Here is a 22,753-nt window from a genome sequence, read left to right on the forward strand (position 1 = left end):
GATGAGACATTAAACTGAGGCCCCGTCTTCCTCCTTAGTGGACATAAAAGATCCCATGGCACTATTTCGAAGAAGAGTTATCCATGGTGTCCTGGTCAATATTTATCCCTCATTCAACGTAACAAAAACAGATTTTCTGGTCATTATCACACTGCTGTTTGTGGGAGTTTGCTGTGCACAAGTTGACTGCCATGTTTCCCACATTACAACAGTGACTACACTCCAAAAGTACTTAATTGGCTGTAAAGAGCTTTGAAACGTCCTGGGGTCATGAAAGGCACTATATAAATGCAAGTCTTTCTTTTCTATTTATAAACCGCTTTCTCAACATGCCCTGCCACCTTCAGCGATTTGCGCATATATACCCCCAGGTCTCTCTGTTCCTGCACCCCCTTTAGAATTGTACCATTTATTTTATATTGCCTCTCACATCATTCTTCCCATCAAAATGTATCACCTCATACTTTTCTGCATTAAACTTCCAGCCACTCCACCAGCCTATCTATGTTCTCTTAAAGCCTATCCCCATCCTTCTTCACTGTTCGCTATACTTTGAAGTTTTGAAATAGTACCCTGTACACCTAAGTCCAAATCATTAATATATATCAAGAAAAGCAATGGTCCTAGTACCTTCCTCCAGTCTGAAAAACAACCGTTCACCACTACTGTTTCCTGCCACTTAACCAATTTCGTAAGCATGCTGCCACTGTCCCTTTTATTCCATGGACTTCAACTTTGCTGACAAGCCTATTATGTGGCACTTTATTAAACACCTTTTGGAAATCCATGTATACCACGTCACTGCCTTGCCCTCATCAACCCTCTCTGTTACCTCATCAAAAAATTAAGTTAGTTAGACACGATTTGCCTTTAACAAATCTGTGCTGGCCACCCTTAATTAATCCACATTTGTTAATTTTTTTGCTGGATTATCGTTTCTAAAAGCTTCCCCACCACCTAGGTTAAGTTGACTGGCCTGCAGTTGCTGGATTTGTCCTTGCATCCTTTTTTGAGCAAGGGTGTAACATTTGCAATTCTCCAGTCCTCTGGCACCACCCCCGTATCTAAGGAAGATTACAAGATTATCCGCCAGTATCTCCACACTTTCCAGCGTTACTTCCTTCAGCATCCTAGGATGCATCCCATCCGGTCCTTATCTACTTTAAGTACAGCCAACCTTTCTAGTACCTCCTCTATCAATTCTTATCCCATCTAATATCTAACTACCTCCTCTTTCACTATGACTTTGGCAGCATCATCTTCCTTGGTGAAGACAGATGCAAAGTACTCATTTAGTACCTCAGCCATACCCTTTACCTCCATGCGTAGGTACCCATTTTGGTCCCAAGTCGACCCCACTCCTCCTCTTACTACCAGTTTACTTTTATATGCCCATAGAAGATGTTTGGATTCCTTTTTATGTTAGCTACGAGTCTATTTTCATACTCCCTCTTTGACTCTCTTATTTCCTTTTTTTACTTCCCCTCTGAACTTTCTGTATTCAGCCTGGTTCTCACTTGTATTCTCAATCTGACATCTATCGTATACCCCTTTTCTCTGGACGCTTCTCGTGGCCTAGACAACCACGTGTGCGGGAAGTGTCGCCAGCTAGAGCAGTTCAAGCTCCGGATTTCGGTGCTTATGTGGCGGCTAACGTCACTGCAGTGCATCTGCGTGGATAGCACATTTCAGGAGGTGGTCACCCAGCAGCTTAAGTGTGTGCAGGCAGAGAGGAAATGGGTGACCACCAGACAGACAAGGAGGACCAGGCAGGTAGGGCAGGAGCCCCCGGAGTGCATCTCGCTCGCTAATCGGTTTTCAGTTCTGGATACTGGTGAGGGCGATAGTTCCTCTGGGGAATGCAGCCAGAGCCAAGTCTATGGCACCACGGGCGGCTCAGCTCCACAGCGGGGGAGGAAGAAGAGTGGAAGAGCAATAGTGGTAGGGGATTCGATAGTTAGGGGAACAGATAGGTGCAGATGTGACTCCAGGATGGTTTGTTACCTTCCTGGTGCCAGTGTCAAGGATGTCACTGAATGGCTGCAGGACATTCTGAGAGAGGAGGGTGAACAACCAGAGGTCGTGGTCCATATCAGCACCAATGGCATAGGTAGAAAGAGAGATGAAGTCCTTTAGGCAGATTTTAGGGAGCTCGGAAAGAGATTAAAAAGCAGGACCTCAAAGGTAGTAATCTCCGGATTACTCCCGGTGCCGCGTGCTAGTGAGTGCAGAAATAGGAGGATGGAGCAGATTGATGCGTGGCTGCAGAGATGGTGCAGGAGGTTGGGCTTTAGATTCCTGAGGCATTAGGACCGTTTCTGGGGAGGTGGGACCTGTACAAGCCGGACGGGTTGCACCTCAACAGGGCTGGGACCAATATCCTCGTGGGTGGGGTGGTTTGCTAGTTCTGTTGAGGGTTTAAACTAGCTTGGCAGGGGGATGGGAACCTGAGAGTAGATTCAGAAGGGAGAGGAGAAAAGCTGGAAATGGAAGGCAGAAAATTAGTAAGAGAGTTTGGAAGGCAGAGGAAACAAAGGCTAGAAAATAGACCACAAGGGAGTTTGGCAGTGCTAAATGGCATATACTTCAACGCAAGGAATCTAGGGAATATGGCAGATAAGCTGTGGGCACAGATAGACTCGGAGTATGATAGACTCGGAGTATGATATAGCAATTACATGACTGAAGGAAGGGCAGGAATGGCAGGCAGCTCAGCATTTCTGGTTACAGGGTTTTCAGAGGGGTTAGAGAAGTGGATAAAAAAGGAGGGAGGTCGCAATATTGATTAAAGAAACAATTACAGCTGTGGGGAGGGATGATATGTTAGAAGGATCATCAAATGAGGACATATGGGTTGAACTGAAGAACAAAAAAAGGACACTCACACTATGGAGAGCGTACTATCGGAGATAGAAGAACAAATAACAGGCAACTTTCTAAGAAGTGCAGAAACAATAGGGCAGTAATAGTAAGTGATTTCAACAACCTTAATATTAACTGGGATAGAATTAGTATGAAAGATATAGAGGAAGCAGAATTCCTAAAATGCATTCAGGAGAACTTTCTTAGCCAGTACGTAGCAAGCCCAACAAGAGATGGGTGGTTCTGGACTTAGTTTTAGGGAATGAAGCTGGGCAGGTGGAAGGGGGCATGAGTGGGAGAGCATTTTGGTGGTAGTGATCATCATTCAGTTAAATTTAGGGTAGATATGGAAAAGGACAAAGATAGACCAGGAATAAAAGTTCTCAATTGGGGAGAAGCTAATTTTTACTCAGCTCAGATGTGATTTAGCCATTGTGGACTGGAAACAGCTACTTGAAGGTAAAGCAGTGTCAGAGCAGTGGGAGGCATTCAAGGAGGAGATAGTGAGGGTTCAGAGCAAGTATGTTCCCTTAAAGAAAAAGGATGGGGCTAACAAGCCTAGAGCCCGCTGGATGTCAAGGGGCATACAGGGTAGGATAAAGAAAAAAAGGAAGCTTATGACAGATACCAAAGGCTCAATACTGCAGAAACCCTCGAGATACAGAAAGTGCTCAGGTGAAATTAAAAAGAAAATTAGGAAAGCAAAGAGAGGGTATGAAAAAATATTGGCAAGTAAGATCAAGGAAAACCTAAAGATGTTTGATAAATATATTAAGAGTAAGAGGATAACTAAAGAAAGACTAAGGCCCATTAGGGACCATAAAGATAAACTGTGTGTGGAGGCAGAAGACGTGGGTATGGTTCTTAATGAATACTTTGCGTCTGTTTTCACAAAAGAGAGGAATGATGCAGACATTGCAATCAGGGAGGAGGAGGAGTGTGAAATATTAGATGAAATAAGTATAGTGAGAGAGTAAGTATTAAGGCGTTTAGCAGCTTTGAAATTGGATAAATCCCCTGGCCCGGATGAAATGTATCCCAAGCTGTTAAGAGAAGCAAGAGAGGAAATAGTAGAGGCTCTGACCATCATTTTCCAATCCACTCTGGCTACACAGGTGTGGTGCTGGAGGACTGCTAATGTTGTACTGTTGTTTAAAAAGGGAGAACGGGATAGACCGAGTAATTACAGGCCAGTCAGCCTAACCTCGATGGTGAGAAAATTATTGAAAAATATTCTGAGGGACAGAATAAATCGTCATTTAGAAAGACACAGATTAATCAAGGACAGTCAGCATGGATTTGTTAAGGGAAGATCGTATCTGAATATCTTAAAATTTTTTGGGGAGGTAACCAAGAGGGTCGATGAGGGTAGTGTGTTTGATGTAGTGTATATGGATTTTAGCAAGGCTTTAGTTAAGGTCCCACATGGCAGACTGGTCACAAAAGTAAAAGCCCATAGGATCCAGGACAAAGTGGCAAGTTGGATCCAAAATTGGCTTAGAGGTAGGAAGCAAAGGATAATGGTTGATGGGTATTTTTGTGACTGGAAGATTGTTTCCAGTGTGGTTCCGTAGGGCTCAGTAATAGATCCTTGCTGTTTATGGTATATATCAATGATTTAGACTTGAATATAGGGAGTATAATTAAGAAGTTTGGTGCTGATCCTAAAATCGGTTGTGTGGTTGATAATGAAGAAGAAAGCTGTAGACTGCAAGCAGATATCAATGAATTGGCAGAACAGTGGCAAATGGAATTCAATCCGGATAAGTGTGAGGTAATACATTTGGAGAGGGCTAACTAGGCAAGGGAATCAGCATCATCATCATAGGCAGTCCCTCGAATGCTTCCACATCAAAAAGTTCACAGGTGTTTCAATAAATGACCTAAAATTCCAAGTCCCAAACTAAATCTTGATGGGTGGAAGATGTCTGTGCGTGGATTTTTTTTTAACGTGGTGGCTGTTGCACACCATCCACCAAACGGGCTTGACAGAGCTAGGTCTTGGTCCAGTGGCAAGGATTAACCAAGACGACTAGAGACCAGCTCTGCTGCATGGACCTAGTGAGCACACATATCGCAGTGTGGGCTGGCCCTAGCTGCCCCTGGGCCCTTCTGGGCCTGATCACATCCCTCTACAATCTCTCGCCGCTCCTTTGCCCCGACCTCGCTGCTCCTGCTGTACCTGCCCATGCTCCAACCACCAACCTGGATCTTGGTGACGTCCCTCTTCACTGCCGTTGCTCTCCTGCTCCAGCATGTGCTGCTCCTCAAAGTGGTATGCTGCCACGCTGCTCCTTCTGCTCCCCGGCCTGCTCCGATGGTGGTCGGAGGCCGCGTAGACATTGCTGAGTTGAGACAACGCACAACGCTATCACTCCCGAGTTCAGACAGTGCACAGCTCCAACACTCCTGAGTTCAGACAATTCACAGCGCGACAGTCCCGAGTTCAGACAATGCACAGCCCTACAGTCCCGAGTTCAGACTCTGAACTCGGGAGTGATAGCACTGTGCAATGTCTGCCCTCGGGAGTGATAGCACTGTGCAATGTCTGCCCTCGGGAGTGATAGCACTGTGCAATGTCTGCCCTCGGGAGTGATAGCACTGTGCAATGTCTGCCCTCGGGAGTGATAGCACTGTGCAATGTCTGCCCTCGGGAGTGATAGCACTGTGCATTGTCTGAACTCAGCAGTGTTGGCGCTGTGCATTGTCTGAACTCGGGACTGTAGTGCTGTGCAAGGGAATACACATTAAATAGTACAACACTGAGAAGTGTAAAGGAACAAAGGGACCTTGGAGTGTAGGTCCACAGATTCCTGAAGCTATCAGGGCAGGTAGATAAGGTGGTTAAGAATGCATACGGAATACTTGCCTTTATTAACTGAGGCATAGAAGAGGCATATAAGAGCAGGGAGGTTTTGCATGAATTGTATAAAACACTAGTTAGGCCACAGCTGGAGTACTGCGTGCAGTTCTGGTCACCACATTACAGGAAAGATGTGATTGCACTAGAGAGGGTATAGAGGAGATTGCCTGGACTGGAGAATTTTAGATATGAGGAAAGATTGGATAGATTGGGGTTGTTTTTCTTTGAAACAGAGGAGACTGAGGGGAGACCTGATTGAGATGTATAAAATTATGAGGGACCGAGATAGGTTGGATAGGAAGGACCTGTTTCCCTTGGCAGAAGGGTCAGCAACCAAGGGGGATAGATTTAAAGTAATTGGTAGGAGGTTTAGAGGAGATATGAAGGGAAATTTCTTCACCCAGAGGGTGGTGGGGGTCTGGAATTCACTGCCTGAGAGGATGGTAGAGGAAGAAATGCTCATAGTATTTAAAATGTACTTGGATGTGCACTTAAGTCCTACAAGGGTACGGACCAATTGATGGAAGGTGGGATTAAGCTGGTTAGCTCTTTGTCAGCTGGCACGGACATGATGGGCCGAATGCCCTCCTTCTGTGCTGTAAATTTCTATGATTCTATGATGTTAGTATAATTGAAGTCCCCATTAATGTGCGCTTCAGTAAGGACATCTTCATTGAAATCTTCAATTTGCTGCAGTCACAACTGCAACCTCCGAGCAGGGCGAAGACCGCATTGCTAGTGGCTGTGAAGGTGACTTTGGCCATTAATCTTTATGCACCGAGCTCCTTCTAGGCTGGAGCAGGAGATATTTGCAACATATCCCAGTTTTCCATCGACTGTTGATAAGGGAGGCCACTGAGGTTCTGTATTCTGTATTCATTCCCTCTTGCCATGGAGCAGCAGCTGGAGTGAGCATGCGACTTCGCAAGGATAGCGCTGGATGCCATTGACTGCATGCATGTCAGTTTGCGAAAACCGCCTGTCAATTCTGAGGTGTACCGCAACCGAAAAAGATTCCACTCCCTCTACTTTCAGCTGGTATGCGAACATACGAAGCGAATCATGGAGGTCAATGCCCGGTATCCTGGCAGTAGTCATGATGCCTTCATTCTGCAGCAGTCTGCTGTGCCACATGCATTTGAGCCACCACGACAAACCAAGGGATGGCTCCTGGGCGATAAGAGCTATCCATTGACGACATGGCTCATGACTCCGATGCGTAACCCACGACACGTGGGCAGCATGCATATAACGAAAGCCATGGTGCCACGTGAAATATCATTAAGCACACCATTAGCATTCTGAAATAACGTTTCCGCTGGTTGGACCGCTCTTATGGAGCTCTGCAGTACGTGGCAGAATGGGTGTTAACATTCGTGGTGGTCTGCTGCGTGCTGCACAGCCTCGCCATCGGAGGGCACAGCCCTTGCCCCCAGCTATACAGCAAGCAGCTGAGGAACATGAGTAAGGGAGGAAACAAGCTAGACAGCCTCTTTCTGGTTGGGCTGTCCGTGAACAATTCATCTGACGGCAGTACTGGTAAACGCAATTCCTCATTCACCAATTGCACGTTACCGTCCCTCTGTCAATGACCATCGCAGTGTCCGCTTAGTCACAATGCAAAAATAAAAGCCAACATAAAATATATATTCAAAACCAAATTTTAAATCAATGAGTGCCATATTGCATATAAACATCAACTAATCACGCTTGTGCATTCCCTTGGTGCCTTTGCCTTTCCTGGTGCTCCTATGTAGTGCTCCCTCAGTGGCTGCAGCATGGCTGGGAGAAGGCTGCCGACTTTCAGTGGGGGAGACTGCAGATGGCCTTGGAGGGCGACCTCAAGCAGCTGTGGGCTTAGAAGTTCTGGCTTTGGACTGCATCATCTCGGCGAGGGTGACAGACTGGGCTGGCTGACTGACTGGTAATAGCAAGGCACTGGCGGAGTGGCCGTGGTGGGAGGACAAATGCTGTCATCCTGAGAGAGGACAGCAGGTTTGTGCTTCATGGAACCACTGCCACTCCCCTGGGGCGGCACCTCAGCAATCCTAGTAATCTGTTGGCGAACCGATTTACTGTACTGCTGAGACACCCTGCAAGCTCCTTTGAACACTAGTATCTGCAGCCATGATGGCAGCAGTCTGAGCTTGCATGGCAAACTTGCACGACATTAAGTCTGAGCTTCCACTACAGCACCCAGATGTTAGGTTGCTTGCTTGTGCTGCAGTAGAAGCGGAGACATCGGCCATCAGACGCTGCATCATGGTTGGATTCATAAGTGTGCGAACGAAGTTGGACACCAGTTCCTCACTGGAAAGGATGGGCTCCAAGCTCTGCGCAAAGCCCTGTGCCAAGTTGGTGCCGGATTCTTCTTGGACAATGCACGTAGGCTTTCTGGTGAGCCTGCCAATGCACCAAGCATTTCATTGTGCATATCCATGAACCTTCTTCTGTAGCCCACCCCATCAAAGTGCTCATCTGAGTCCTCTACAACAGAACTTGTGTACGACCTCACCCTCCGGCGAGCTTGCACCTGCGCTACCCTTGCCTTCTGCCCTGGCTGCAGGCCACTGTGCCCGGTGTCTCACCACATGCGGATACTGCCTCTAAGCTATCCTCTAAATTACACGCAGCGTTACTGTCTGAGCTAGTGGCTACCAGTGTGAAATCGAGTATGGTGTTTCTTATTCATCATTGTCGTCTTCCTCTTCCACCTGTTGCTCTTCACGACTTTGTGACCAGGTTGCAGTTCTTGGATATCTGAAAGGAGAAAGGCACAAGGGTAGGGGATTCAGTCTTTCCCAGGTCAGAATGTCTGCCTACCTGGCTTCTAGCACCTGCTCCAGCTACAATGCACCTTCCCGTTTAGAGGTGCAGGCTGGCTTTAGCTGATGCTAGCCTGTCACAATATTGGCCCTCTGCTGAGGTGAGCAGCCACTCAACAGCGCTGGCTGCACGCTAAAATCATTTAAATGAGCAGGCAGCACAAAGTTGGCGTGCCGCCTACGGTGGACTCCACGTGCATGCATTGCAATCTCCGCGCCTGTTTTCGGACCCTGTTCGATTTAGGTCCGTCCCTCAGTTTAAAAAAAACCTCTCCTAAACCATTTTTGAGACTTGAGGACATTTTTTTATATTAAAATTTGGTGTCTGTAAAATTCTTGAGCACTTTAAAGTAATTTTTGTCATCCATTGTTAAAATCCATTAAGACGCACTCTGGGAGCACATTACCAAACTGATTTTCCATCCATTGGATTCAGTAAATGAAATATCACAGGCTGAAGTTGAATGCTTTTCTGATAGTTTCTCGGTATGTCTTGGGTCCCCATCCATAGAAGGTTGCTGCACTCTGCTCCCCTCCAATACTACCAGATATTAGTAGCCCAATACTGTCAGATGTGCCCCAAAATGCTCCAAAACCTCCTTCCCAGTTCTGCTGGGTCCCAGGACACCCCTTTCAGATTCTGTTCCCTTCCCCCCACTCCCCAACCCCCCATCCTAATTTTCAGCACGTCTTACCTGTGCTCACAAATTCCTAGGCTGCATATCCAATGCTTCCTGATCCCAGGACTATCCAACCTCCTCTCGACCCCAAGATCTTTCTTCCAGATCCCAGGACCCCCTCTGTTATTTTAAATATTGGGAAGACCGAAGTCATTGTTTTCGGTCCCCGCCACAAACTCCATTCCCTATCCACTGACTTCGTCGCTCTGAACCACACTGTTCACAACCTTGGTGTCATATTTGACCTTGAAATGAGCTTTCGACCACATATCCGTGGCAAAACTAAGACCGCCTATTTCCACCTCCGTAACATCGCCCATCTCCGCCCTTGCCTCAGCTCATCTGCTGCTGAAACCTTCATCCATGCCTTTGTTGATTATAATCAGGGATGCTCAAGAGGGCAGAATTAGAGGAGCGCAGACATCTCGGGGAGGGGGGAGGGGGGTGTGGGGTTGTGGGGCTGGATGAGATTAGAGATAAGGAGGGGTGAGGCCATGGAGGGATTTGAAAACAAGGATGAGAATTTTGAAATCAAGGCATTGCTTAACCGGGAACCAATGCAGGTCAGCAAGCACAGTGGTGATGGGTGAGCGGGACTTGGTGTGAGTTAGGACATGTGCAGCCGAGATTTGGATCACTTCTCTACGTAGGGAGAATGTGGGACACCAGCCAGGAGTGCGTTAGAATAATCAAATCTAGAGGTAACAAAGGCATGGTCGAAAGCTAATTTCCTTGCCTTCTGTTGCCTAGGCCCTAAGCTCTGGAATTCCCTGCCGAAACCTCTCTCCCTCTCTTTCCTCCTTCAAGATGCTCCTTAAAACCTACCTCTTTGCCCAAGTTTTTGTTCACCTGCCCTGATTTCTGCTTGTGTGGCTCGGTGTCAAATTTTAAATCTCATAATACTCCTGTGAAGCACCTTGAGACAATAATAAACGATCTCCTAGTAAAAGATCCTCTCGGAATGAGTGATCACAGTATGGTTGAATTTGTAATACAGATTGAGGGTGAGGAAGTAGTGTCTCAAACGACCGTACTATGCTTAAACAAAGGGGACTACAGTGGGATGAGGGCAGAGTTGGCTAAAGTAGACTGGAAACACAGACTAAACGGTGGCACAATTGAGGAACAGTGGAGGACTTTTAAGGAGCTCTTTCATAGTGCTCAACAAAAATATGTTCCAGTGAAAAAGAAGGGCGGTAAGAGAAGGGATAACCAGCCGTGGATAACCAAGGAAATAAAGGAGGGTATCAAATTAAAAACCAATGTGTATAAGGTGGCTAAGGTTAGTGGGAAAATAGAAGATTGGGAAAATTTTAAACGACAGCAAAGAATGACTAAAAAAGCAATAAAGAAAGGAAAGCTAGATTGCGCAAAACATAAAAACGGAAAGTAAAAGCTTTTACAGATATATAAAACGGAAAAGAGTGACTAAAGTAAATGTTGGTCCCTTAGAAGATGAGAAGGGGGATTTAATAATGGGAAATATGGAAATGGCTGAGACCTTAAACAATTATTTTGCTTCGGTCTTCACAGTGGAAGACACAAAAACCATGCCAAAAATTGCTGGTCAGAGGAATGTGGGAAGGGAGGACCTTGAGACAATCACTATCACTAGGGGGGTAGTGCTGGACAGGCTAATGGGACTCAAGGTAGACAAGGTAGGTAATACCCTGGTCCTGATGAAATGAATCCCAGGGTATTAAAAGAGATGGCGGAAGTTATAGCAGATGCATTCGTTATAATCTACCAAAATTCTCTGAACTCTGGGGAGGTACCAGCGGATTGGAAAGCAGCTAATGTAACGCCTCTGTTTAAAAAAGGGGGCAGACAAAAGGCAGGTAACTATAGGCCGGTTAGTTTAACATCTGTAGTGGGGAAAATGCTTGAAGCTATCATTAAGGAAGAAATAGCGGGACATCCAGATAGGAATAGTGCAATCAAGCAGACGCAACATGGATTCATGAAGGGGAAATCATGTTTAACTAATTTACTGGAATTCTTTGAGGATATAACGAGCATGGTGGATAGAGGTGTACCGATGGATGTGGTGTATTTAGATTTTCAAAAGGCATTCGATAAGGTGCCACACAAAAGGTTACTGCAGAAGATAAAGGTACGCGGAGTCAGAGGAAATGTATTAGCATGGATCGAGAATTGGCTGGCTAACAGAAAGCAGAGAGTCGGGATAAATGGGTCCTTTTCGGGTTGGAAATCTGTGGTTAGTGGTGTGCCACAGAGATCGGTGCTGGGACCACAACTGTTTACAATATACATAGATGACCTGGAAGAGGGGACAGAGTGTAGTGTAACAAAATTTGCAGATGGCACAAAGATTAGTGGGAAAGCGGGTTGTGTAGAGGACACAGAGAGGCTGCAAAGAGATTTAGATAGGTTAAGCGAATGGGCTAAGGTTTGGCAGATGGAATACAATGTCGGAAAGTGTGAGGTCATCCACCTTGGGAAAAAAAAACAGTAAAAGGGAATATTATTTGAATGGGGAGAAATTACAACATGCTGAGGTGCAGAGGGACCTGGGGGTCCTTGTGCATGAAACTCTTTTGGATCCTTGTGCATGAAACTCTTTTAGAGTTTACCTTTAAAACAAAAACAAAAAAAAAAACATTAAACCGTGCCACCCGACCTGGGTGACACACCAGACAATTACAAGGCCCTTTTTTTTCCTTTTTTTTTGTGTTTTTCTTCTTTTTTTTTTTGGGCACTAAATCACCTTTTTTCCCCAGTGCCCCCTATAAAAGGGAAGGGGACACTAAAAGCACTGGCAATTAAAACAATTTAAACTTTAAAACGTAAAATCAAATTAAAATTTGGTTGCCGGGCGTGATGATGCACTCCAGTCCCTCCGGTGGACACCGCGTGCTCCATCTCCAAGGACACCCTGGACCGGATGTAAGAGCGGAAGAGAGGCAGGCAGTCAGGTTGAACGACCCCCTGGACCGGCTGATGGCACCCTTCGCTGTGCCCAGGAGCAGTCCTACGAGGAGGCCCTCAGACCTACCCACTCCCCTCCGCACAGGGTGCCCAAAGATCAGGAGAGTGGGACTGAAGTGCAGCCAGAATTTCAGGAGCAGCCCCTTCAAATAGTGGAACAGGGGCTGCAACCTCGTGCACTCAATAAAAACATGGAACACGGACTCCTCCAGACCGCAGAAATTGCAGGCGGCCTGGGAGTCCGTGAACCGGCTTAAAAATTTGTTGCACGGCACTGCTCCGTGCACCACCCTCCAGGCCAAGTCCCCGATGAATAGTGGGAGGACCCCTGCGTAGAGTGCCCTCCATCGGGGACCCCCGCCTCCTCCGGACGGCAAGATGGTACGCCATGGCGTGTCCGGACGGCAGGCGAGGATGGCAAAGTTGAGAGTGTGCAGGAGCAGCCCGTACAAGAAACCCCTCCGCGCGGAACTGAAAGGCATGGAGGGGATTTCCCCGAGGCGGCTCAAGTTGTGAGACGCCGGCCCCCGAGGGAGGTTCCGGGGTTTGGCGCCGATGAGGAATTCCGTACGGACGGGTGGTCTTCGGGTGAGGGGAGAAGATGTCTTCACCTGGGGCAGCTAGAGCCACCAGGCACACACTCCTAACGATGTTAAATAGGTGGTTAAAGAAATCTTCAGCCAGGTAGCTCCAGCTATCCCAGGCTAGGCAATGGGGGAGGGGTGTTTCAATTGTGTGTGGGGCCTGGCTGTAGGCAAGACCCTTACACACACTTCCACACACACACACCCCCCGCGATGTTCCGGCCCTCAGTGGTCTTCTTTCCTCCCCCCACCGATACAACAAAGTCTATTGGGGACTGCACCAATACACCCACCTGTAGAATGGTAGAGTCTCCCTCCTTCCACACTGGATGTTGTTGTTGGTCTTTCCCCCTCTCTCCAACGCTTTGTAGAATGTTAAAGTTGGTAAAAGTTTTCTGCTTCCCTCCTCTCCCTCTGGGTGAAAGTTGGTGGTGAAGCCCCTTCCTTCCTGGGCTGTTCTCAGGGCTCACTCCAGGCCTTCCAAGGCAGGAGCTAAGGTTGGTAGCTGCTCCTCTCACTGCAGCTCAGCTCCAACTGTGCAGGACACGCCTCCACTGCTCCACCATTGGTGCATGAAACTCTTTTTGGAGTTTATCTGCAAAACATAAAACATTAAACCGTGCCACCCGACCTGGGTGACACACCAGACATTTACAAGGCCCTTTTTTTCCTTTTTTTGGTTTTTTTCTCTTTTTTCCTTCTTTTTTTTGTTTTTTTTTGGGCACTAAAATCACAATTTTTCCACAGTGCCCCCTATAAAAGGGAAGGGGACACTAAAAACACCGGCAATTAATACAAATTAAACTTTAAAACGTAAAATCAAATTAAAATTTGGTTGCCGGGCGTGATGATGCACTCCAGTCCCTCCGGTGCCCACCTCTCGCGAGCGTACCGGTGGACACCATTGGTGCATGAATCCCAAAAAGTTAGTTTGCAGGTGCAGCAGGTAATCAGGAAGGCGAATGAAATGTTGGCCTTCATTGCGAGAGGGATGGAGTACAAAAGCAGGGAGGTCCTTCTGCAACTGTATAGGGTATTGGTGAAGCCGCACCTGGAGTACTGCGTGCAGTTTTGTTCACCTTACTTAAGGAAGGAGATACTGGCTTTGGAGGGGGTACAGAGACGATTCACTCGGCTGATTCCGGAGATGAGGGGATTACCTTATGATGATAGATTGAGTAGACTGAGTCTTTACTCGTTGGAGTTCAGAAGGATGAGGGGTGATCTCATAGAAACATTTAAAATAATGAAAGGGATAGACAAGTTAGAGGCAGAGAGGTTGTTTCCACTGGTCGGGGAGACTAGAACTAGGGGCACAGCTTCAAAATGCGGGGGAGCCAATTTAAAACCGAGTTGAGAAGGAATTTCTTCTCCCAAAGGATTGTGAATCTGTGGAATTCTCTGCCCAAGGAAGCAATTGAGGCTAGCTCATTGAATGTATTCAAGTCACAGATAGATAGATTTTTAACCAATAAGGGAATTAAGGGTTATGGGAAGCGGGCGGGTAAGTGGAGCTGAGTCCACGGCCAGATCAGCCATGATCTTGTTGAATGGTGGAGCAGGCTCGAGGGGCTAGATGGCCTACTTGTGTTCCTAATTCTTATGTTCTTATGTATTCACTACGTTAAAGGCGCTATATAAATACAAGCTGTTGTTGACTTGCATTCCTGGCTGGCCTCCCACATTCTACCCTACGTAAAGTTGAGGTATTCCAAAATTCGGCTGCCCCTGTCCTGACTCACAGCAAGTCCCGCTCACCCATCACCCCTGTGCTCGCTGACCTACATTGGCTCCCGGTTAAGCAACGCCTCGATTTTCAAAATTCTCATCCTTGTTTTCCAATCCCTTCATGGCCTAGTCCCCTCCCTATCTCTGTAATTTCCTCCAGCCTCACAACCCTCCGAGATGTCTGTGCTCCTCTAATTCTGCCCTCTTGAGCATCCCTGATTATAATCACTGAACCATTGGTGGCCGTGCATTCCGTTGCTTAGGCCCCAAGCTCTGGTATTTCCAGCTTTAAACCTCTCCCTCTCTACCTCTTTTTCTTCCTTTCAGACGCTACTTAAAACGAACCTGACTAAGAGGCCACAAGGAAGCTTTTTGGAGCATTAGTGGTTGCTGGGAGGGTAGATAATCCCTCCAACCCTCTCCAGTAAATAAATACTGAAGTTATTTTAGACTCTTAAAGCTGAGAATGGTATGGTAATATTCTGCCTATGGTGTAACAGAACAAAGATCGAGACAGTGTAAAGATAAATAATTGCTAAGGGACTGATTTAAAAAAATAAGAACATTAGGGTCATTTGGAAAATATATTTATTTTAAAACCATTACTCAGAAATACCACTTTAAAAAAAAGTATAATGCAAGCACATGTCTGCTTTTAGTAACCCCTTCCCTTTTCCCTGGTAAAGTGCTGCTAATAATAGAAGTTGATTATTTTTGAGCTGGATTGAATAGGATATTATTATGAAAGTTGATGCTGATAGAGCAACCTGTAAATGTTTTGGCTGGGCCCCTTGCCAATGCTTCAGGAAGTTTAGTTGGGTAAGTGACTGAGCCATATTGAGGAGCAAGAAGGTCACAGTTTCAATGTTCATTCCTTGTTGAATTAGTTGACCTCAGCCGAGCACTATTGGCCACAGTGCCCCTGTGATAGAGAGAGGATCGACAGGTGGGATTCATGTTCATGGTTGGTATCCAGCAACCTTTGCTGGAAGCGCATGTGTTTGGAGGTTCGGCGAAGATAGAGTTTGGTTTGGTTTGATGTCCCCCTGCTGTTGAATATCCTGATAGCCAGGAAGGCTCATGCATGAATAATGGTCACTTGGCTTGGGCAAAGTACTGGAGGGTGATCAGTGTGAGTGGAAACATACCCCAGTGAGGATTAATGTCTTCTCTGGGGGTGGGGGAGGGGGGTGAGTATTTACAAAAAAAAGGTTTTTCCCTTTAAATTGTTTCTCTTCTAGTCAATCTCATTTTACAAATATTGCCAATATACTACATTTCCAAATGAGTTTTTATTTAACAGTTGAGTTACTTCTGATGGAATGCATGTACAATTCAGAATTTCTACATAATGGAAGTGAAAGAAAATGTCATCTGGTTTGAGTGGAATTCTGATTAGATCGAGCTGATGACAACATGCCTGTCACAGTAAACCCCGTGGGATCTTTAATATTTTAATTGTATAGTAGCATGTAGATATTTTTATATTGGACAGTTTGCAGGGCTGGATGATACAGGATCTAGAACTGTCCCCTTTCACCTCTAATCCAACCCAGATTGATGGGATGAAAATTATGACTCTCTGCTATGATACAGGATCCTATATATGATGTGATTGGGATGATCGAATCTCATTGTCAGTGAGCATGGGTCAACAAGTCCCCAGAAAAGACAGGGAGCAGACTGGAAACACTGAATAGTGTGTTATGAGCACAAAATATTAAAAAAAATGTGTGGGGATGTTTCTAAAACCCTGGATATGTCCCTACTGGGAGGTGAGTTCAGAACGACAGCAGCAGCAAAAAAAGAACCACCCATCACACCTGCTCTATCCAGTCAGTTGTGAAACCCTGCATATTGTTCTCCCATTCCCCAGCAGCACTTAAATTAGAGGGGAAAAAATCTGAGAAATGCCTCGCTGAAGATCAAGGATAATGACTTGTTTCCATGTCAAAAAGTTCGCAGCTGTTTCAATGATGGACCTAAAATTCCAGGTCCGAACTAAATCTTGAAGGGTGGAAGATGCCTGTGCTTGGATTTTTTTTTAAACGTGTGATGATCGTTGCACACCAGCCACCACACGGGCTTGACAGAGCTAGGTCTTGGTCCAGTAGAAACATAGAAACATAGAAAATAGGTGCAGGAGTAGGCCATTCGGCCCTTTGAGCCTGCACCGCCGTTCAATAAGATCATGGCTGATCATTCACCTCAGTACCCCTTTCCTGCTTTCTCTCCATACCCCTTGATCCTTTTAGCCGTAAGGGCCATATCTAACTCCCTCTTGAATATATACAATGAACTGGCATCAACAACTCTCTGCGGCAGGGAATTCCACAAGTTAACAACTCTCTGCGTGAAGAAGTTTCTCCTCATCTCAGTCCTAAATTGCCTACTCCTTATCCTAAGACTGTGTCCCCTGGTTCTGGACTTCCCCAACATCAGGACCATTCTTCCCGCATCTAATCTGTCCCGTCCTGTCAGAATCATATATGTTTCTATGAGATCCCTTCTCATCCTTCTAAACTCCAGTGTATAAAGGCCCAGTTGATCCAATCTCTCCTCATATGTCAGTCCAGCCATCTCTGGAATCAGTCTGGTGAACCTTCGCTGCATTCCCTCAATAGCAAGAACGACCTTCCTCAGATTAGGAGACCAAAACTGAACACAATATTCCAGGTGAGGCCTCACTAAGGCCCTGTACAATTGCAGTAAGACCTCCCTGCTCCTGTACTCAAATCCCCTAGCTATGAAGGCCAACATGCCAATTGCCTTCTTCACCGCCTGCTGCACTTGCATGCCAACTTTCAGTGACTGATGAACCATGACACCCAGGTCTCGTTGCACCTCCCCTTTTCCTAATCTGCCGCCATTCAGATAATATTCTGCCTTCGTGTTTTTGCCACCAAAGTGGGTAACCTCACATTTATCCACATTATACTGCATCTGGCATGCATTTGCCCACTCACCTAACCTGTCCAAATCACCCTGCAGCCTCTTAGCATTCTCCTCTCAGCTCACACCGCCACCCAGTTTAGTGTCATCTGTAAACTTGAAGATATTACACTCAATTCCTTCATCCAATTCATTAATATATATATATATATATATATTAATGAATTGGATGAAGGAAGTGTGTGTAAAGATCTGGGGTCCCAGCACTGATCCCTGTGGCACTCCACTAGTCACTGCCTCCCATTCCGAAAAGGACCCGTTTATCCCGACTCTCTGCTTCCTGTCTGCCAACCAATTCTCTATCCACGCCAGTACATTACCCCCAATACCACGTGCTTTGATTTTGCACACCAATCTCTTATGTGGGACCTTGTCAAAGGCCTTTTGAAAGTCCAAATACACCACATCCACTGGTTCTCCCTTGTCCACTCTACTAGTTACATCCTCAAAAAATTCCAGAAGATTTGTCAAGCATGATTTCCCTTTCATAAATCCATGCTGACTTGGACCAGTGTGTATAGGAGATTGTTGCTGTCTATACACACTATGCAGGAGATTGTTACTGTCTATACATACACTGTATACAGGAGATTGTTACTGTCTATATACACAGCGTGTACAGGAGATTGTTACTGTCTATCCATACACTGTGTATAGGAGATTGTTACTGTCTATAACATAACATAAGAACTTAAGAATTAGGAACACGAGTAGGCCATCTAGCCCCTCGAGCCTGCTCCACCATTCAACAAGATCATGGCTGATCTGGCCGTGGACTCAGCTCCACTTACCCGCCCGCTCCCCATAACCCTTAATTCCCTTATTGGTTAAAAATCTATCTATCTGTGATTTGAATACATTCAATGAGCTAGCCTCAACTGCTTCCTTGGGCAGAGAATTCCACAGATTCACAACTCTCTGGGAGAAGAAATTCCTTCTCAATTCGGTTTTAAATTGGCTGTGCCCCCTAGTTCCCCGACCAGTGGAAACAACCTCTCTGCCTCTATCTTGTCTATCCCTTTCATTATTTTAAATGTTTCGATAAGATCACCCTCATCCTTCTGAACTCCAACGAGTAAAGACCCAGTCTCCTCAATCTATCATCATAAGGTAACCCCCTCATCTCCGGAATCAGCCTAGTGAATCGTCTCTGTACCCCCTCCAAAGCTAGTATATCCTTCCTTAAGTAAGGTGACCAAAACTGCACGCAGTACTCCAGGTGCGGCCTCACCAATACCCCATACAGTTGCAGCAGGACTTCCCTGCTTTTGTACTCCATCCCTCTCGCAATGAAGATCAACATTCCATTCGCCTTCCTGATTACTTGCTGCACCTGCAAACTAACTTTTTGGGATTCTCTGCCACACTAGTCTGAAAGTGCCTGATCTCGTCTGATCTCAGAAGCTAAGCAGAGTCAGGCCTGGTTAGTACTTGGATGGGAGACTGCCTGGGAATACCAGGTGCAGTAGAATGGTGTGTCACCCAGGTCGGGTGGCACGGTTTAATGTTATCCAAAAAGAGTTTCATGCACAAGGACCCCCAGGTCCCTCTGCACCGCAGCATGTTGTAATTTCTCCCCATTCAAATAATATTCCCTTTTACTGGTTTTTTTTCCCAAGGTGGATGACCTCACACTTTCTGACATTGTATTCCATCTGCCAAACCTTAGCCCATTCGCTTAACCTATCTAAATCTCTTTGCAGCCTCTGTGTCCTCTACACAACCCACTTTCCCACTAATCTTTGTGTCATCTGCAAATTTTGTTACACTATACTCTGTCCCCTCTTCCAGGTCATCTATGTATATTGTAAACAGTTGTGGTCCCAGCACCGATCCCTGTGACACACCACTAACCACCAATTTCCAACCCGAAAAGGACCCATTTATCCCGACTCTCTGCTTTCTGTTAGCCAGTCAATTCTCTATCCATGCTAATACATTTCCTCTGACTCCGCCTACCTTTATCTTCTGCAGTAACCTTTTGTGTGGCACCTTATCGAATGCCTTTTGGAAATCTAAATACACCACATCCATCAGTACACCTCTATCCACCATGCTCGTTATATCCTCAAAGAATTCCAGTAAATTAGTTAAACATGATTTCCCCTTCATGAATCCATGTTGCGTCTGCTTGATTGCTCTATTCCTATCTAGATGTCCCGCTATTTCTTCCTTAATGATAGCTTCAAGCATATTCCCCACTACAGATGTTAAACTAACCTGCCTATAGTTACCTGCCTTTTGTCTGCCCCCTTTTTTTAAACAGAGGCGTTACATTAGCTGCTTTCCAACCCGCTGGTACCTCCCCAGAGTCCAGAGAATTTTGGTAGATTATAACGAATGCATCTGCTATAACTTCCGCCATCTCTTTTAATACCCTGGGATGCATTTCATCAGGACCAGGGGACTTGTCTACCTTGAGTCCCATTAGCCTGTCCAGCACTACCCCCCTAGTGATAGTGATTGTCTCAAGGTCCTCCCTTCCCACATTCCTGTGACCAGCAATTTTTGGCATGGTTTTTGTGTCTTCCACTGTGAAGACCGAAGCAAAATAATTGTTTAAGGTCTCAGCCATTTCCACATTTCCCATTATTAAATCCCCCTTCTCATCTTCTAAGGGACCAACATTTACTTTAGTCACTCTTTTCCGTTTTATATATCTGTAAAAGCTTTTACTATCTGTTTTTATGTTTCGCGCAAGTTTACTTTCGTAATCTGTACATAGTGTGTACAGGAGATTGTTACTGTCTATACACAGTGTGTACAGGAGATTGTTACTGTAGCAAGGCAACTGGAGACCCGCTCTGCTGCACAGACCCAGTGCGCACACATATCGCAGTGTGGGCTGGCCCGTGCTGCCTCTGGGCCCCAAACTCACGCCTCTCCTGGGCTCCAATCACGTCCCTCTTCAATCTCTCGCCGCTCCTTCGCCCGACCTCGCCGCTCCTGCTGTATCTGCGCATGCTCCAATCACCAACCTGGACCTTGATGACATCACTCTTCACTGCCGTTGCTCTCCTACTCCAGCACGTGCTGCTCCCTGGAGCGGTATGCCGCCACGCTGCTCCTTTCGCTCTCTGGCCTGCTCTGATGGTGCTCGGGGGCCGCTCAGTCTGCTGGGCTAGGCCGCCACGTTGCTCCTTCTGCTCCCCAGCCTGCTCCGATGGTGCTCACAGGCCAGGGGCCGCACAGACTGCTGGGCTAGGCCACCATGCTGCTCCTTCCACTCCCCGGCCTGCTCCGATCTGCATCTTCAAGGCTCTAGGCGATGACGGTTGCCTGTGACTCATCACAATCACAACTAGCTAGCAGCTCACACCGTGGTGCAGAAAGCCATTCAAGTGGGGGGAGTAAAGAGGCATGTTGCAGGAGTAGGGGACAGTATAGTTAGGGGGTTAGATAGGGTTCTTTGCAGCCGAGTGCGTGCGTCCCGAAAGCTGTGTTGCCAGGGGTAAGGACATCTCCGGGCTGGAGAAGAACTTGGAGTGGGAGGGGGAGGATACAGTTGTCGTGGTACATGTGGGTACCAATGACATAAGTAGGACTAAGAAAGAGGTTCTGCTGAGAGTTTGAACAGCTAGGGACTAAATTGAAAAGAAGAACCACAAAGGTAATAATCTCTGCATTATTACGTGAGCCACAAGCAAATTGGCATAGAGAATCAGGGAGATGAATACGTGGCTCAGAGGTTGGTGTGGGAGAAGTGGGTTTCAATTCGTGGGGCACTGGTACCAATACTCGGGAAAGAGAGAGCTGTTCCGTGGGGACACACACCTGAACTATGCTGGGACCAGAGTTCTAGCGAACCGAATGACTAGGGAGGTAGACAGGGCTTTAAACTAAATAAGAGGGAGGGGGGGGGAGAGGAGGACGGTCACTGTGGAGGGAAATCTAGACTGCTAAAAAGAAAAGAAAAGGAAGCAATGCAGGAAAATGATTGTGGTAAGGACAACCAGATTATGTCAGGAAGGGACAGAGCATACAAACAAGAGTGCACTAACAAATAGGGTCCAGGTAAGAACAAATAAGGCTATAGTACAAAATAAAGTTAAGATGTCTAATAATGTTAAAAAGACAAATTTAGAAGCATTGTATCTGAATGCACGAAGCATCTGTAATAAGGTAGACGAATTAACAGCGCAAATAGATGTAAATGGTTATGATATACAGGAAACTCTTGTTTATCCGGATACAGATTTAACGGAAAACCCACCGTAACAGAATTTTAAATATTGCGTCGCCACTTCTCACCGGCTGGCGGCCCTGCACGTAACACTTCGACATATATCAGATCCAGATCCTTCTGTTGCAAAATCGCTAACAATTGCACAACATGACACTCATCATGAGCAAGGACTCAAAGTCTGCCGTAAAAATCTAAAAACTGAATACACAAGTTCACCCTCCTCTGCCCTTGCTTTGCTGGTGTGTGTGTTGCAGCCGCTGTCTCTCGCAGCCGCCACTGATGTTGGGAACGGGGGCAGTACCGGCACCGGGTTTTAGGCACAGAACGCAGCCCGGAGAGCGCGCTCCGGAACCCTGGCGCTAGACAATCTCCTCCTCAAGGCCACCTACAGCCACTCCCAGTGCAGCATTCGTCCCTCCGCAATTACAGTCCGGGGGAAGTACATGCATGCTGAAACGATTGTCGCGCACGAACCGTTTGCCTTGCCGTTCTCACATTGAAACCACTCAGAACTCTTCTTGCAATTAGTTACTTCAGATGCAGCGACTTTAAGTAGGCAATCACTAACATACCCGTGGGAATTTTGATTTCCAATGAGTTGTTAAATATATGTAAATAAACATACAAATAATAACTTTAAAATGTAAACTCGCCCTATCGGAAAATTCATTTACCCGGAATTGCCGAATCCCCGAGTGATCCGGATAAATGAGAGTTTCCTGTAGTTGCAATTACGGAGTCATGCCGGTTAGCCTAACATCAGTAGTAGGGAAAATGCTGGAGTCTATTATAAAGGATGTAATAACGATACACTTGGATAATGTCAACGGGATGAAACAAAATCAAGATGGATTTATGAAAGGAAAATCATGTTTGACAAACCTACTGGAGTTTTCTGAGGATGTAACTGATAGAATAGATAAGGGAGAACCAATGGATGCAGTGTATTTGGATTTTCAGAAGGCCTTTGATAAAGTCCCACATAAGAGGTTAGTGTGCAAAATTAAAGCACACAGGATTGGGGATAATGTATTGGCATGGATTGAAAATTAGTTAACTGACAGGAAACCAAGAGTAGGAATAAACGGATCTTTTTCGGGGTGACGGACAGTGACTAGTGGGGT

At 46.2% G+C, this 22,753-nt stretch overlaps 1 protein-coding gene, 1 long non-coding RNA gene and 1 pseudogene across 4 annotated transcripts in view; 2 read left to right on the forward strand and 1 right to left on the reverse strand.

The window, feature by feature from the left end:
• The window catches only part of LOC139268795 (breakpoint cluster region protein), a 905,198-nt gene that overhangs the window by 180,475 nt on the left and 701,970 nt on the right, over nt 1-22,753 (forward strand). Inside the window, exon 1 of one of the 3 annotated variants that reach the window (XM_070887500.1) lies at nt 22,141-22,181. The exons of the other annotated variants lie outside the window; for them this stretch is intronic. The gene's annotated coding sequence lies outside the window, so the exon portion shown is untranslated. Of the gene's footprint in view, nt 1-22,140; nt 22,182-22,753 lie in introns of those variants that run through there. 3 annotated transcript variants of the gene reach the window in all.
• On the reverse strand, nt 7,407-22,013 carry LOC139268796 (uncharacterized). The gene is made up of 3 exons (XR_011594109.1): nt 21,657-22,013; nt 13,057-13,358; nt 7,407-8,485 (listed from the first exon to the last, which is right to left on the reverse strand). It is a non-coding gene; the product is annotated as an uncharacterized lncRNA (long non-coding RNA).
• On the forward strand, nt 18,798-18,915 carry LOC139269651 (5S ribosomal RNA; annotated as a pseudogene).

Source organism: Pristiophorus japonicus, chromosome 8 (assembly GCF_044704955.1).
Source record: "Pristiophorus japonicus isolate sPriJap1 chromosome 8, sPriJap1.hap1, whole genome shotgun sequence".
NCBI lineage: Eukaryota > Metazoa > Chordata > Chondrichthyes > Pristiophoridae > Pristiophorus > Pristiophorus japonicus.